The sequence below is a fragment of the Anguilla rostrata genome, chromosome 7 (genome assembly GCF_018555375.3).
Source record: "Anguilla rostrata isolate EN2019 chromosome 7, ASM1855537v3, whole genome shotgun sequence".
Classification (NCBI taxonomy): Eukaryota; Metazoa; Chordata; class Actinopteri; order Anguilliformes; family Anguillidae; genus Anguilla; species Anguilla rostrata.
Window position 1 is genome coordinate 10,589,477 of NC_057939.1, and position 17,533 is coordinate 10,607,009.

The window sequence follows — 17,533 nt, forward strand, 5'->3', positions numbered from 1 at the left end:
TCCTGAGCTTATATTCAGTAAAATTAAAGGGTCACAGAAAGGAGTCTGATGTCCAGAAAGCAGCTGATGAACAAATGTAATGAGATCTCGATGGCTGCTGGTTTGATTCTTGGTTCATTTAAAGTAAGGTTCATGGTTACAAAACGAGAGCAGTCTATTTAAAATATAAGGTAAATAAATGTAATTGAACTAAGGACTACAGTGGAAGGATTCAAATTCTATAAATTGGAGTAAGTTACCATAGAAACATTTCCATTCTTCGAGGCTTTACTGTAGGTATATATATATATATATATATATATATACACATTTATAAATGGTCTGTATCTGCCAGACACTCCATTACAGCACAAATTATTTCACTCACTTTCTTCATCTTGTCTCTTCATTGTCTAAACTGCTTTCCCACCACAGGGCCCTGTTGTTTTACAGTGAATTCATAAGACATTGAACCCATGTGAATATGAATGATAAACTTAGTTTAATCAGTTAAATGTATTTTTAACAAAGCTTACATTCTCTCCCTTTCAATTCAAACTGTATTAAAGGGCATGATAGCAGAAATAGGGATTAAGTTACCAAAACAAAAACATTTAGAAATTCATTTATATGAGAATGCTTGGGGGCAAAACTGAAATAATATATTATCTACCTCCTCAGAAATCTCCACATAACCAGCTCAATGCAAATACACATTAGAGTACCATGAGTGGGGAAATGCATATAAAAGAGAACATTCAGTGATAAGCTCCTGTCAAATTAAAAAAAAAGTCTGAATGTCTTCCTCTATTAGACCCGTTCCAAGTAAGAGATAATGATAATGAGAAAAAGACAAAAATGTAACTATTTCCCTGAGATCCCACTTCTTTTGCCCCTTATGTTCCCAGTCAAGCTTCAGTGATACATTAAACACTCTCCTGCTGGCTGAGGACGAAGTCTTTGGGGCAAATTGATGCTCCACTAATTTTCCTCTGAAGGTTCCTTTAGGGCTTTGCAGTAGTTATTTCTACATTTAAAAAATAATGAGGACGGTTTTAAGTATGCATATATTTTAACGTGGCAGAGTGTAAAAGTGATGTTTTCTGACAGTACAGTCAAGATGTATAGTATATGGTCTTTTAAAGGTACAAAAATTTCAAACATCTGTCCAGCTGCGTTGTACTTTGTGTCAAACGCAGAACCTTGACCCATGTTCTCTCAGGACAGCTGCAAAGCCAGATCAAGCACATAGCAATCAGCATGTTAAAATGCTGATAGAAAACCACCCTGATGGAGGAGATCACCACTCCTGTCTGTTGAACGTGAATGAACATGAGCTTGAAACAGAGGAGGCAAGTGCGTTTAAACTACTGATAGTCCTGAACTCATTTCTGACCGTTTCGCTTGTTTAACAAGTGTGTCAGTCCAAATAAGGATCACCCATAAGGAGCCATTCTCTCTACACTCCACAGCTCCTCTTATGGTGGCAGCACGCCCTGTGTCCACTTCACCTTCATCTAAATTATACCATAGTCAAATGAAACATTAAATAAAATAAAATATTGGAGATTTGCTTTAATTGTGTATTTTTATTTTTATTTATTTTTTTGTTATAATTTTCATGGGAATTATGCGGCAGTTAGAGAAGTAAATGCCACAACATTCAAATTCAAAGCAATTAAGTTAAAAGGAATATGTTGTTAATGGACGATCGGTATTTAAAATGGCACCCTCGCTAATCACACAAACGTGATATGAAACAGGTTCAGGGAAATTAGTATTTTAGACGTTAGCTTTTAGCCTCCTCATTTCACTTGGTAATGCGGCTTCCATTGTCACAGTATCCATCACTGCAACGCCGATGTCAATCAGAGATGATTTGCATGCCAGGCACCGCCCGCAGAAATTTTCTGACTCGGGTTGTGAGCCCAAAACTATTGCTGCTAAGAGAATATTTTACTGTCGGGAATCGACCACAAAGCAAGAATTAACGACGCTTTGACACAACGCTCCGCGAGAGATTCATTTTCTCCCCGTCAAGCCGGCAAAGATGAGGGATTATCACAGCCGTGCGCCGCGCGAGCATCGGGGAAATGCCAGCCTTCTCGATCACACGTAACCGTTAGCAACAGAAGTGAGATTGATGACTGGTGAACAACACACTCCTAGATACTCTTCACCTATCCGAATTTCCCTCACAGATAAAGTAATGGAACCTGTCCATCAAAGCCCCCAGCGGGTACCTGGAGGCTGGAATACACCAGGACACAGGGAAGAGGGAACACACGCTTACAGCTCTAAGGGCTAAGGTTTACAATCTTAAGGCATTAAAACAGACACGCCTGCTTTTCAATTTCAGAAGGAGAGGTCAGAAAGGGTTTTTGGGCACGGCTTGCATAATAGTTACGTAACCTGACCCCACTGATATAGTTATCCATCTAAGGGGGCCATGCACAGGTTGAAAATATACCGGGCTGTGAATTCTACAAGGTGAAACCAAACTGTATTATGCCTCTTTTTTTTTTAAATCTGCAAATCTGTGCTTTAAGCACATGTGGCGTGTTCGATTACAGATCTTAAATTGTGGAGTACACAGTGAATTCAAGGGAAGAAAAACATATATTTGTCTCAAACATTATTTAGGGGACAGCATACTTATGAGAACACATGAATATATGATGATGATAACACGCATGTCAATATGTATAGGCACATTATTGTAGGAAAACAAAGTAGGGGTGCTGGTTTTTATTCTTCCTCGAATCAGGGACTGGATTAGACCGGAGACTCACAGTGAGTGGTATCTCTGGCTAATTAGTTCCATTACTCATTCAATTAACTATCAGGTAGAAAATAAATCAGCATTACTACTGGATCTGAGGGTTAGATATGAGTATCCCTGGTGGAGAGAATCCAGCACTTGGTGAAGTCAGGCATTAAACACCTCAAGGTTTCTGTCTCTACAGCATGACCCGGCAAGCTATTCCACACAGTTTTTCTCTCCAAAAACTTCTTCCTGATGGTGAGATGTGCGACACAGGTTGCAGGGAAGCCAAGTGCAATTCCCTTGTGCAGGCAGGGATTTGATCTCCTTCATGGTATTTTCTCAGCTGCGTTCTCTGTGTTTCTACATGCGTAAATGAAGCAAAAAAAAATATGTAAAGGAAGGTGAACTGGTATCAGTGTGAAATGTACCTTTAATTTTAAACTTGTTCCCCTTGCTGACACAGCTTCACCAAAAAAATATTCTGCAGTTCCCTAAGGTTTGAACACATTGTCTTATTATTTGGATAAGAGAAAATATTATCTGGTACAGATTTAATTGGCATTTTTTTTTTGTCATTTTTCCATTACCATCATACCATATGTGGTGCCCAGAACTGGGCAAAACAAATTCTAAATGTCATCAGAGGGAGGCATTTTATAACATCAATACAACCTTCTTTGATTTATGCTTAATGGTTTTTTTTATTTTGCTGTACATACTGTACCAGCATAATGCTGGCCTTGGAATGAGAGAACCCAGCTTTCCACACTACAACAACATAGGTGGAGCTATGCAAAACGTACAACCTACCAACAAATCCAGCAAAAAAAGTGGCTTTCACATCATATATGTTGGTTAGGACAAGCCAGAGAAAACAAAGTAGCAAACACACAGACTTACCAGCTACTACAGTATAAATACTTAAACCCAATTAAAATAACACCACTGAAAAAAAAAACATTTAAGCCTGTTGGTTAGCTTACTAGCTACAGATTAATTTAGCCTCTAAATGTATATTGTATTGTATTTGTTAGGAGAAAAAGCTTTCCATTGTGTACTCACAAATATGCATTTATACCAGTTAAACGAGAAAACCGTTTTCTTTAAAATTAATTGGAAGCTGGTAAAGTTAAAATGCAGGGAAGAACAAAGAAAAGAAAGGGAGAAGATGGATGACGGTACTTTTCAATACTGTAATAATTCACCGGGCTGGTAAATTGAAAGCTTCTCAGGTGCCCACCCCTAGAGAGAATACACCAGGGGGAGATCAAAGTTTCTGTTTCCTTATGAATAAAAGAGTATCACCCATCTGTGCAGGTTTAATAAGAGGGGCTGCTTTAAGGGGCGGGGGGAGGGGGGGGTAGACCCTGGGCCGTTCCCCCAGGGGACCAACCGGCCCGGCACTTCAGCTACAGAGGGACACATGATGGAATGGCATTTGAAAGGACATGAAAAGAATTTTCTGATTTAATAGGGCCGTGAGGCGGGGGGGAAAAAAAAGAAGAAGAAAGAAAAAAAACCTCCCATATGTCTTTGGACAATGGAACCTGCAGTGTCTAATACACAGGGGAAAATTAAACGCAATGAAATATTCTTCACACCGAATGAACTGACATATGCACCATGCGTGTACTGTATGCACTCTGTATTTCTCTCTCGCCCTCTCGCTCTCTTACGCAAAAGTTTACATTTTCAATTTGCAGAGTTAATATCCCAAATGCCAAAACCATAAAATGGAGCCATAAAGTCCTGTTTTGAAACCAGATTGGAAATGCCATTGTTTTAATGAAAACATTTGTTGTGTTTATTGGTTTAGACAATGAAATTAAACCATTGTCCATACAGTCTCTCTTCTTTTATTATTTCCGGACAGGCTTCTGATCTGACAACTGTTAACTGATCCCCACTAAAATGGTTATATTTCCATTTTTGTACAGGTATTTGTAAAACGAGTAACATAAGCCTAAAAAGAACCCAAAAACATTTCTTGTTCATAATAATAATAATAATAATAATAATTCCTTGAATTTTAAGTCATTCTTTCAGATATGAAAAGTACTGATTATGTTCTGTTGTTAAATGTGGATTTTCCAAGTGTTCTAATATAGAAGAAGTCATGTTTTATGCTTGCATGCATAACCAGTTTCAAAAGAATCAAGATTTTCTGAAGAACAGAATTAAAGTAAGTCTATCCAGTATCATTAGTAGGAAAATCATTTGATTAGTCTTTTTTTGATTTTGCACTGCAGAGCCCCGGATCTGAACAGAGCAGAATGGGATGATTTAGTGGGCATTTCAGCCGTGTGAAAATCACAGATTCAGGGCCTGCCGCCGAGTGGATTAAAATGACCTTGTGCGCGCACATTTCCCCTCCTACCCGAGTGTTATTACGGTCACGCGATGGGCAGGGACGCCTCCGAGGTTCAACTTGTTAATAGAAAAATCAGCCGAACGAGATGCGTTCGGACCGAGGTCTGGCCACCGCGGTCCCTACGTGGGACTGGACAGATGGACCCGGTCCCCCGGTGGAACCGCAGTGGGCCCGCGTGGGAAGCCTTGCCTTTTCTCCAGGATATAATTAATCTTTCCGTCCGTTTGCGCGCTCGCCAGCACCCCCCCCGAGGTCTCGCACGCCACCGCCATGACAACCTATTTCACGGCGGCGACTGGGACTGCCACCGTCGAGAAGAGGGGGGTAAAGGAAGAAAAAAACAGTCGATTAAAAACACCTATTTGAACTCTGACCTTTTCCAGAAAGTACAATTCCCTGTGACATCATTTCCACATTTACATAATTGGAGCTGAGGGGTTTTTTCCCTCCAGCAACAACACACACACATTTTTGTGTGTGAAAACACAGGAGAAATGATAAACTGGCTAAGGGAAATTGGTTTGCTCCACAAACCACTGCCTGTAAGTGAATATGCCAGACATATAATAAACCTACAGGAGAGAGGCACCATTACCCGTGGCACATTTTCTTGAATTCATTACAGTGCATTACATCTGTTTAGCTGTCTGGATGCTTCTGCCAAAGGGCAGTTTACAGAGCTCATCATATTAAATGTCTGTAGGCTCTCATAACTGTTACAGTGGTGAGTTTATCAGGGATTCATAAAATGCTCTTTGATTAAAAGGTATCCTACCAGAAGAACCAGGAAAAGCTGCAATCATCAGTGTCAGGGTCCTGACGTATTCTGATGCCACAGTACATACATTTCCCTGTCATAACCTGGAAAAACTGCAATAACCTTACCAGATATAATTGTGATTCAAGCAGAACTGTTAACAGTAATGCCTTCCAGAAACAGGACTTAAGTAATTTAAAAATGAATCGCCATTTTAAAAAAAAATGGAAACTTGTCCCCTGAAAAAGTGTAAAATCTGTCATTTTCAATCCAACATTTGTTTCACAACAATCAACAGCAAGGACAAGTCTGGCTAATGTCTTGTGGGGGGAGGGGGGGGGGGGAGGGGGGGGAGACAGAGAGCGAGAGAGAGAGTTTAAATGGGTTATGCTTTCTGTCAGATCAGTATAAATATTCAGAGCGTAGCTTGATGCCTCCCTCTGTCCAGAGCGAATAAGACTGAGGGTATCAGGAGAGGCATCACAGGGGACGTATATCATTTCATAGTGTGATTTCCATCCCTCCAAAACAAATCTGGCATAACAACTCATGCATAACAGCATATCATTTTGCTCCCAAATCAACAGCGCGCTGGCCTGCTTCAGAAGTGACTCCTCGTCCTGTCACAACATTGTATTTGGCTGCGAGGCTGAGGAAGCCTGGGGATGGGGGGTGGTGGGGGGGGGGGGTATGGGGGGGGGGCACAGGTGGGCGGGAATCTGCCCATCAAGCCCAGCAGACGGCAGCACGAGTGACACTCCACTCAGAGTTCCTAACTCTCTGGTCTGAACCAATAGCGCGCCACTGGGTGTGGCCTAAGTACAGGTACCGCCCTCTGCCCCTGCAGGGCAGAAACATTCAGACCCAGGGGCCCCTAACACTGGGGACAAATCAGCACCCTCAGCTGTACCGAACGGAACGGAGTGAGATCATGGGGGAAGGCCAGGCCTCATGAATGCTAACTGTGTTTGGCTCTTTTTCCATGTGCCAACTCAACTGGGCCAAGCCCACTGTGTTCATGTTAGTCTCGTCCCTTATCTGCAGATGGCCTCTGGAGAGAAAAGTTCCAGCTTTTGAGGTTGGATTCCTGAAATGTGATGGCTCTAGCAACTTTTCGCCAGTGTTATGTTACAGGTCAATGACTGAGTCGCCATGAGATAATTAATCAAGAGAAGTAACCGGCCATTTAATTAATAGTAAAGCACATTCCCTCATTTCTGGTAAACTTAATTCACATCAGAGCTTTGGTCAGGCTCATATTAACATCAGGTTATGAGCTAGACAAGCGAGGCAATGTGCATGGTCAACACTACGTGCTACGTTGTTTTAATTATCACAAATTTCCACCGAATGAAGTTTCTAGACATTTTTAGACGACTTCACCATACCGCAACAGCTCCACATAAAATGAATGCAACCCTTCTTATCATAAAGAATAATTTATGATAATAATTTCAGCTTTCAGCTCTGCAGAGAGACGGTGTGGAGGAGGTAGGGCGGAGATCCCGGCGCCCTGCGAGGAAGACGCGGTAAGTGGAATGGAGACAGCGGTGTTCCGCGGAGAAGCTGAGGGAGGTGTGCTGATGCTCATTAGGAGATATGTCCAGTTTCCGTCGTGTTAAAGAGCCATTACAACTTTCATCAGGAGCAGATTGTGTCTAATGGGCCCGGGGAACAGAAAGCAAGCCGGGAGATTGGAGACAGGCCAGGCTGCAACTGGACTGATTACACAAGTGCATGGATCCGCTTATTACATTTGATACTTGCTAACCAGTAGATTATAAATTGGCAAGTTATCAACGACGCCCACCCACCACTCCACATCAACACCATCCTTACTTGTACTTTCATTCACGTCGAGAGAAGATATCTGCAATAAATTATGTCTGAGTGTATTCTGCTTTACAATCTACCAATCTAACAAGCCATTTTACTAAAATTACATTCCACAGCTAAAGTGGATTATGATATGCCTGGTCAGGATTCTAAGTTATCGATCCCAAAAATTGTAATACATTGTATATTCAGAATTGTCAAGTTAATGATGAATAAATACAGGAGAAGATGAAAAAGTAGCAGAAAAGGAGTTCATCAGCATTCTTTCAGCAGTTGAGGCTACGCTACTGTAATTTAAATTTATTTTGGCTCAAGAGCTATACCCAAAGCACTGAAACCTCTTAACCCAAACCCTGCTACTACCAGCATTCCCAGAAAGTTAAGAGCAGAGAAATACAGAAGCACTGAATTATATTCCAAAAGCTATGCTTATAGATGTCGTCCTGCTATTTGGCAGGGAAAGGGGGTGCGGGGTAGTAAATGTCTTTGAAGGTTAATGCTCTCACTCAAACACAATTATTCCATCAATTAGGATCGGCGGCGGAGCAGAACTTAAACAGCCCCGCGGGACGAGCGCGGGATTCTGCTGACGGCCCGACGACATGCGACGGGAGGGCGGGGGGGGGGGCAGGGGGGCAGTCAACCTTTGTGGACTCTCCCGTCACTCCCACAGCAATGGAGCGCGGCCAGAGATGGCAGGAGGGTTAATGCCTGAGGAAAGTTTAAACCTCATCCGGGGGGGCGCGGGGGGGGGGGGGGGGTGGGCTGGTGGACGGACGACGACAACGTGCGATCAAAGACAGAGTCACCACACTGATGAGCAGGCCCTTCTTATCTCAGCTCAGCAATGTTTCCATCGATCGCCCCGCGATTGTGCGTCCGTCAGCCTCCTGCACCACCTCCCCCCCCCCCCCCCCCCCCCCCACCACACCCCAATACCGCCACCCCCAGGCCCATTGATCCAGCTCACACTGGCTTCAGTCCCCTGATCACACAACCTGATGCCTTTTGTGTGCCCCAAATTAATTACATAACAAGCCCAGCATGGAGAAAGGGGAAGTCCAGGTGGGGGTCACACATGAGATGGGAGGGGGGGGGGCTGTGGGAGAGGCAGTAGAGTGGGCGGGGTCACTGGCTGTGGGCGGGGGCAGTAGAAAGCAGGGGGTCACTGACTGTGAGAGAGGGTATTAGGGGGTTCATGGGTGGAGGGGCAGTGAGTGGGGTGTCACTGGCTGTGGAGAGGGCAGTAGAGTGGGGGTGGGGGTCACTGGCTGTGGGAGAGGGAGTAGAGTGGGGGTGGGGGTCACTGGCTGTGGGAGAGGGCAGTAGAGTGGGGGGGGGTCACTGGCTGTGGGAGAGGGCAGTAGAGTGGGGGGGGGGCCCGACTGTGAGAGAGGGCAGTAGAGTGGGGGGGTCACGCTGTGGGAGGCAGTAGAGGGGGGTCACGCTAGGGGGCAGTAGAGGGGGGTGCACTGGCTGTGGGAGAGGGCAGTAGAGTGGGGGTGGGGTCACTGGCTGTGGGAGGGAGCAGAGAGTGGGGGTGGGGGTCACTGGCTGTGGGAGAGGGCAGTAGAGTGGGGGGGTCACTGGCTGTGGGAAAGGGTAGCAGAGTGGGGGGTCCCTGGCTGTGGGAGAGGGCAGTAGAGTGATGGGGATAGCGTTTGTGAGGATGGCGGATTGGTTACATGCCGTGACAGACCTCTGAAGGGGGGCGGGGGGGGGGGGAGAGGGGGTGAGGAGGATGCTCTGGAGGTATAAGATGCGTGAGACCTGCAGGATTAATGAGTGACCTCCACTGGTGCGACATCTTCATTTGCAGTCTACCCTGAAGGGCAGCTTATTGGGGCCAGCATTCCCCGGTGGCGTCACATGACTCACTGGCATTGATGGGATGTAAATCCCAGAGCCCCGGCAATGTCAGGTGCGCAGGCGAACGCCGCAGGGCCCCGTCCCCTGACACGGACGGCGAACCGGGAGCCCTCGTGTGTACGCTCGCAAACTCGGGAGGTAATTGCGTCCATGACGGCGCATAATTTGGCTGTCATTACGGCAGATCCGTACGAAAATCACTGGGGCCTCGGTGCGGTAGTGGGGGCCTCCTCAAAAACACCGACAAATTAAGCAGTTTCTGCCTTAAATCTGCAGGACTGATGAATGACACCGAAATATGCTGTATTCATTTCATATCTGAAGATCGGATCTTACCCTAGCCATTGGCAAGCAGTAGAACGAAACATTTTTATAATGGTGGCTTTTTTTAAATGGCACAAGCATAACTGCCAAAACTGGTAACCAGGAGTACACCTTTTAGGTCATCTATTGCATTGTATTAAAGTTCCATACTCAACGGGTTTAGCAAATATTGTGTTATATGGCCAATGAATGGTTCCATTCTGTCGGAAATCTTTACATGCCCAACTTCAAAGAGCACCACAGGTATAAAGAAAGGAAAGGGCCTTCATTTTCAGCAAGGCTATTCTTGAGCATGTTCTCCTGGCAAATCCAAAAATAAACAAACAAGTCTTCCAGCCTTATCTGTTAAATGATCACCATGATCATCATAAAAAAAATGAGGCTAAAACATGCCTCAGTGGGTGGTAATAATATATTAATCTTTGGACTTAATACTTTACTCAAAACTCAAAAAAATTGATCCAAGGAATTTATAACAAGCAGAGACATTTCAATCACACACTGAGTGACTTGGAGAGTGAATCAATTAGCAGAAAATGGCATCTTTCTTATAGCAAGAGATGGTGAAAGCCAGATTTGGTCCTAACACCTGAACCACGCCTGGTTTGCTTATATTCCACCTCAGGCACCAGCGACAGCTCCAGAATGGTAAGAGAAACGTTCTGTTTTCCCCACAGATTATTATTCGCTGCGTACTACAATGTTCCTCTTTCCTTGAATTTGGTAAATCAAGGCATCACCTCAGTCCTTGTTTGCTTGCTCGCACATGAAAGTGCTGTTAACACAGTACACATTTATTACCAATTCAGCTTTTCATCTGTTTAGAATTGTGTGTTTTTTCTTTGTCTACTTGGTCCTTCCTTTGTCTCAATCGTTCTTAAGATAAAAAGAGCTTTAAAAGATTATCTCCATGGCTTGCATGCCATTATCATTAATCAGTGTGTATTGACTGCTTTGTCCTTTAGCATTTCAAGTTCAGAGGAGGGCTTCATTAATCCACCAATTCTGAGGAGAAGTCACACACACTCACGTACACACACACACACACACACACACACACACGCGCACACGCACACACACGCAAACACACAGGCTGTCGGACACATACTCAGACTAAAAAAGGCAGGTTTCGGAATATATACACAAATTAAACTGCATTTCATAAACAAATGTCTGACATCAGAGAGGAGATACGATAAGAGCTTTCCCAGTGATTCTAGAATAGCTACTTGAAAGGCACTTTATCAAGGGAAATCTGCAAACTGCACACTGTAGTTTTTTCAAAGTGAAAAATGGAGGAACACTGTATTTAGACCAGGCTAAGGATTTAGGGGTATTATCTACTCCATTTTGTCTATTATTGTGTACTCCGTTTTGTCTGGCAGTTTCATAGACCTTTGATTTGGTGCACTGAGACAGATTTTACACCACAACTGGCTAAGAGTGGCACCAAAATATTAAACATAGTTGCGGATCCATTAGAAAGAATGACATGCATATGCAAATCTCTCCTCTGTATTCCTCTTCCTGACATAATAACAGTGACATGTGCTCTGATTGCTTATGGGAGTGGTTTTTGGCTCTGAATAGTGTTTTCAGACCCATATCAAACTGATAATTGCTGTGTAATTACACCTCCATTGTGGTCTGTTGCTGCCATTGTGATGTAGCACAAACAGTACTAACATCAAAGCCATCACAGGCTACAGATCATAAGTGGTATTAATATTCAGATATCCTCATCGGAAAAAAGTGTTTATTTATGAGACACGCAAGTGTTCATCTACACTGATCAAAGAAGAGCATTTATCATTTAGCATTTTGTGCGCACGCTTGTTGGGGGGGAGATCAAAATTTCAAACTGTGAGTGTGTGTGTGTGTGTGTGTGTGTGTCCACCCTTAGTCTTCTCACAAATATGCAGAAGTGCATCCATTAATCCGTTTCCCCATCAGCTTGTAAACGCTTCTGCTTGTACCATATTTCAGGAACTACTTTAATGTCATCTTGCCGCAGTGCTAGACATGGACTGGCACTCACTGATACACTGTATCAGCACATCTTAGTTCCCGCAGCTAGAGTTCATCTAGGAGAGCTCCCGAGAAGTTCCATCACTCCTAAGTTATAAAAATGAGTCTTAACAATTCAGACTGCGTAGGTTGTAGGTTGCGGTTACTTCTTGTTGAATTATGTAATCTTTCTTCCATTATTAAAGTTTTCACAAAGTACATACACTGAATAACACCATTATTAGAACAACATAGTATTTTGTATAAATAATTCACAAGCACGTGTGTGGAAATTTCAGGAAAGAATATAATTTACTTATAAATGATGAATGCTTCAAGGAGACTTAAGGAAAATGTACCACAGTAGCAGGGCAGGGAGATGGTACTGTTTAACAGTATTTCAAAGACAAAGAGAAGCATATCTAAGATACACAAAAAAAGTGTGAGTAAAAAGAAAGACAGCTTGTCATAAATAGAGAGGAACAGCAAAAAAACAAATAGAAAAAACAGCAGGTCACACATGGAGTACATTGGACGCTTGCTGCCGCGTTCTGCTGCACTGTCTGGTATAAGGAGGACAGATGTAACAGGTGCTTGCAATGCCATTTGAACAACCATGGGGAGTACAACCATGGGGCTTAGAGGTCACATGACCCTGAGAAACCTTAACAAGAGCTCTTCCCTAACCCTAGCCTCACCGACCGCCCAAACAGTGCAGTCGTATGACAGGGCCCACACCCGGAATTAAAACAAGCGGCCTCCGTCTCTCTCCGCTCGATCAATAGCCCAAAGCAAAGAAAGGCTTAAGCATATTAACTCTGCGCTGACGGAGTCCACCTGTCAACCGCGGTCGGAGTCGGACACATCGCACACGGACGCGAGGGCCGGCGGTGCCTCTCAGGCATGACCACAGCTGCGTGCCGAGGGCCCCGAGCAGCGGCATGCATAAATGCATGCGTGCGAGCAGCTACACAGTGAACTTCAACTGTTCAGCGCATGCAGTCATTTTGATATCGCTGAACGGACACCCTCAACCAGAATGATTTAACTAGTTTGCAAATAACGCATTATCCATCCACCTGGGTATTAAAACACTTCAGGTAAATTAATAAAACGCTTCAGGTAAATTAATAAAACACTTCAGGTAAATTCATTTGTGAAAGGCTACAACAGCTGGGACTCACCTGGGAATCAAACATGCAATGTCTGTGTTAGACAAAATGGGCCCCCTGCCCATCCATGTTGCCACCAAAAGAATCAAATATGAAGCTAGTTCATGGACTTCAACCACTCTTAAGAGTTATCAGTTATCATCTTCTACTTATTATTATTCTTACTGCTACTATAATTACAACATTATTGCAATATATGACGGCTGAAGTTTATGAAGGAGACCGTCACAATGAGCTTTTAATCAGTCAAGCAGCTCATCACATTTTCTCCCACCACACCACCCAAACCACACAGATCAGTAAATCCGTCTAGTATAACAATCACCGACTCGGCAAGAGAGGTGGGAGCGGCCCAACGCCATCCAAAAAGGCGAAGATCTGCCGCAGCTCGACGTTCAGGCGTGCATAGCTGTGCAGGCGAGGAAGAAGAACGCCCGAAAACTGCTCCAGTTTCGGTCTGGATTAATCATGTATGTGTAATCAGCTGCCGCATTACCAAAGTCATTAGTTCTGAGGAAGAGAGAAGTGGAAGACCGCGCTGCTCTTTGAAGATATTTAAGGATATAATTAATCAGGAAAAGTAACAAACTGGATGTAAACAAGCTTCCAGAGGAATTACCCAGCCTCACGTCCAGCCTTCGTCCTATAGGAAGGGAAGTCTGTCTGATGTTTTACTTTGTTATTATACATATTTAATAGTAACATGCCATTTTGGAATCGGAAGTTGAAAGATAAAATAAGGCTTTTTTTTCATAGTTTGACTATGATTAGGTTCTCACTGATTGAAAATCATAAATTGTGCTCCAGCTACTGCTTATGCTACCTGTGCAACGTGCTCTGATGCCAGTCACTAGTTTACATACAACACGCCAAATGGTACTACAGGAGTACTAGTGCTCAACATGGCGCATAGCTTACTGATGACAGCTAGCAACCTGTAGGAACCCTGGACAAATTAAACCCTGCCGCAGTTGGCTAATGGCATAGTCTCTCCCTCTCTCCCTCAGCCCCTCTCTCTCTCTCTGTCAATGGACATTCAGTTCATTCATCAAATTAATGTATATATTCTCAAGCTTTGTTTTATTTCCATCTTCTGACCTGTCCAATTGCTATTCTACATGCTGCACTGAGACCCAAAGTCCTCGCTTGTCAACAATATGACCAGAGGCACCAAATCCCCATCACCTTAATTGAGGCAGACAGATACAGCTAATTATGCAGAGATAATCTTCTTCATCTGACTAATTATATTTCCCATTAGCTGCTGATAATGCTCATTAAATTTGCTTTCTGCAGAAGACATTATAAATGATGCGACCAAGACAGACTCATCCAGTTTTTGTGTTGCATTTTGGGACATGGTAATGCTCCCAAATGGCGGGGCCATCACCAGTGGAAATGTCTGTAGATCTGTACCACGACAACTTTCGAAATGAGTGAGGACATCAGGAGAACAGCCTGAGAAAGCACCTGAGGCAGCTGTAAAGTATAATAAGTATAAATGAGAATGTGATTATTGTATATCAAAAACATTAAAAAAAGATTCACACTACAATCACAGTACAATTATAATGCGTAAAGAACACATTCAATTTGAGTGAATGAAATCCAGTGAAAATATGTCCTTGAAATAACTGCACATAAGTGCATGAAGATGTGAGGGCATTTGTGTGTGGACGTGTGTGGATGCATGTGATTGTACTGTACATGCAACAACATGGCAGCAACATCGCCCAGCACATGCACGATAAGGCAAATCAACAGTAGCAACATGTTGTGCGATGACTACCAACAAATGGCATCAGATCACAAGAAAAAGTTTCCCTCGTCCTTGCCTTTGAAAACCAATTAATGGCGCATTTGAGGAAACACGGCCAACACTGGTGGCAAGAGACGGCAACAGAATGGGGGTGTGAAACTGATTGGCAAGCCATTTTATGGTCCGTAATCAATTCTGTCAGAACAAGAGGCTAATTCGTTCCCCCTGTGTCCACCATTTAACGGGAAGTGGAAGGACTTCGGGCTCCCAGCCATGTGCTGGAGAGGTGGTATAATGACATCGGAATGACCCAACTCTCAAGCTATTAATAGTATATTACCCGACAGATCAGAGGTACCCTCAAAGGGTGTGTGTGTGTGGGGGGGGGCAGGTTAATCCAGACTGCTGACCAAGAGTGCAGCAAAGCGGGGCACTTTTCCAATGGTTCAGGAGAAACTCCAGTCACAAGCACCTGCTCATTAGTGATACACATGGAGAAATTAATTAAACTGGAAAGCATCTGCGCCTTGTGAAAACCGTGTCAGACCGCTTCATAAAGCCACTGTCGGACATTTAAAAGAACAGCAACGGGAACAACAGCGGCAACATCAACGGAGAAACAATGGCTGAAACCATGGCAACAGATATTAATGGATAGAATTGCAATCACCACAGGCATGATTTGCATTTTATGTCTAGATGCACAACAACCTGTATCAAAAAAATGCCTTGTAGCAAAAGGGTAAAAAAAGTCTGTGTTTCCATGTAAAAATTTGATTATTGACAGTTAAAACTACTACCATGCCAGCACAAGAGCTTGATGAAATTCAACATTGTGATATTTATATTTTCAGCTCCAGGCATTCCAATTGTCCCCTGCATAAACTGAACTCAGGCCCAAGTTGTCAGTTGAGCAAATCAAAAGTCCTCATAAAAATGTTTTAAAAGCTGAATTTAAATTTTGCACGGCAACTCAGAAAAGGAAGAAAAAAAGAAACAAGCCAGAAGCAACAATTCAATTTAACTGTGAATAAATTAACTTTCATTGCCGATTATTTGGATCATCTGGCACCTCACAGCACCAGACACATTTCGTGCACCAGGCCTGCAACCTCTCTGCTTAAAGGAACAGACCCACAAGTGCCATTACATTTTTCCATTACTGCTTCTAAAGCAGTGACTTTATGTCCCCCTATTGTAAAAATAATTTCATTCTACACACAAATAGTACATAAATGTCCATCCAAGACAATGAGAGAGATAACTCCACCTGCATTCATGCCTCAGTGATTAGATTTTTTTTTTCCCTTGGTGTAATTTCCAGCAGTACAAAAAAGATTCTGGGATAGGAGATGCTCCCATTTCATTTTGTCTGGGTACCAGGTGGCAAAATTATATCACTGGCAGTAAAACTGACAAACTTTTCATCTTAGCTCAATGGATGAACGGTTTATCACTACAAATGCACAGTGCACCAATCACAAGCAGTCCTGTCATTCTCACTATGTAAATGATAGCTTTTCAATTGTACCAGTGCTGCACAATGCAACCCAGGTAGCAGAATCATAATGAAATCCAGGTACGCCTAAATATCTGCAAAAAAATTAAACGAATATGAAAACCAGGTTGCCAGCAATCCAAGTCACAGGCTACTTGTAGAAATTCTTTGGCATTTCAAATATAAGGTTTCAAACTGCATTTAACACTATTATACTGATGAAAACGTTAGGCTACACCAGTGTTTCACTTTAATCTTTTCTTTATAGAAACATTTTCAGCATAAACCCCGAAGATGTAACCTGTAAAATTCAGTTACAGATTTTCTGACAAATCTATTGATAAAACACAAAAAGCATGCAGCAAGCAAGACTATCATCTACTAATCCATTACCCGAAATTCGGCTTCTCACTGCCATGTACCTCATTGTCTCTAGGTTACGACTCACATGGTAACACTTTAAGCGCTATTGTCATTTTAATGCGCTCGTTGCTTCATAAATATCATTTTTACATCCTATTGTTTAGTGGATGTCATGTTCTAATAGCGGAAGAGTGGAAAGAACTCCTTTTCTCTCCACTTCTATGCCCCATCTTTGGTCTTTACAGACGGGGAATTTCTAACGAGGTCGTTAGCGGAGTTCGTACCGCGTGCCGTTTGTTATCAGGTAACCGGCAGGCTGTGGCGTTAATAAAGCCGTCATCCGTGCGCTAATTCACCCCCTGATTATTTCTGCTCTCCGGTGACTCTCGTTAGCATATCCCACCATTTTCGCGTGACACACAATAAACGATAGAGGAAGCCGCGGCGCTATCTCTCCCCGAGATGAGATGAGGCCCTTTAATCACTCCTTTGTAAATGGCGCGGTACGAGGCCCATCCGGGAGGAACGGGTGGGACGGGAGCCGGAGCGAGGCTCGCGGCTAATGAAGTCCGTGTTCATTCCGTCTCGGAGACAGCGGCTGTGTTTATTCAGACCCGCACTTGAACACGCCTGCGGCCCCCGGTCCTGACCACCTGAGATGGAGCGCCCGTTTTCGACCCACCCCCCCTCCCCCGATTTCTTCCAGGTGTCGCCAGGGCTGCCACCTTTATAATTGCGTGGCAGTTAGCATAAGATGATGTGCGTGCGATTCGTGCGTCTGCTGGAAACCGGAATCGCTCGGCATTTGCATAAGGAGGCAGGAGGTTAATA

At 43.6% G+C, this 17,533-nt stretch overlaps 1 long non-coding RNA gene across 3 annotated transcripts in view; it reads right to left on the reverse strand.

Moving 5' to 3' along the window:
• Positions 1–17,533, reverse strand: part of LOC135258970 (uncharacterized) — a 132,581-nt gene that overhangs the window by 104,572 nt on the left and 10,476 nt on the right. The window lies entirely within an intron of this gene.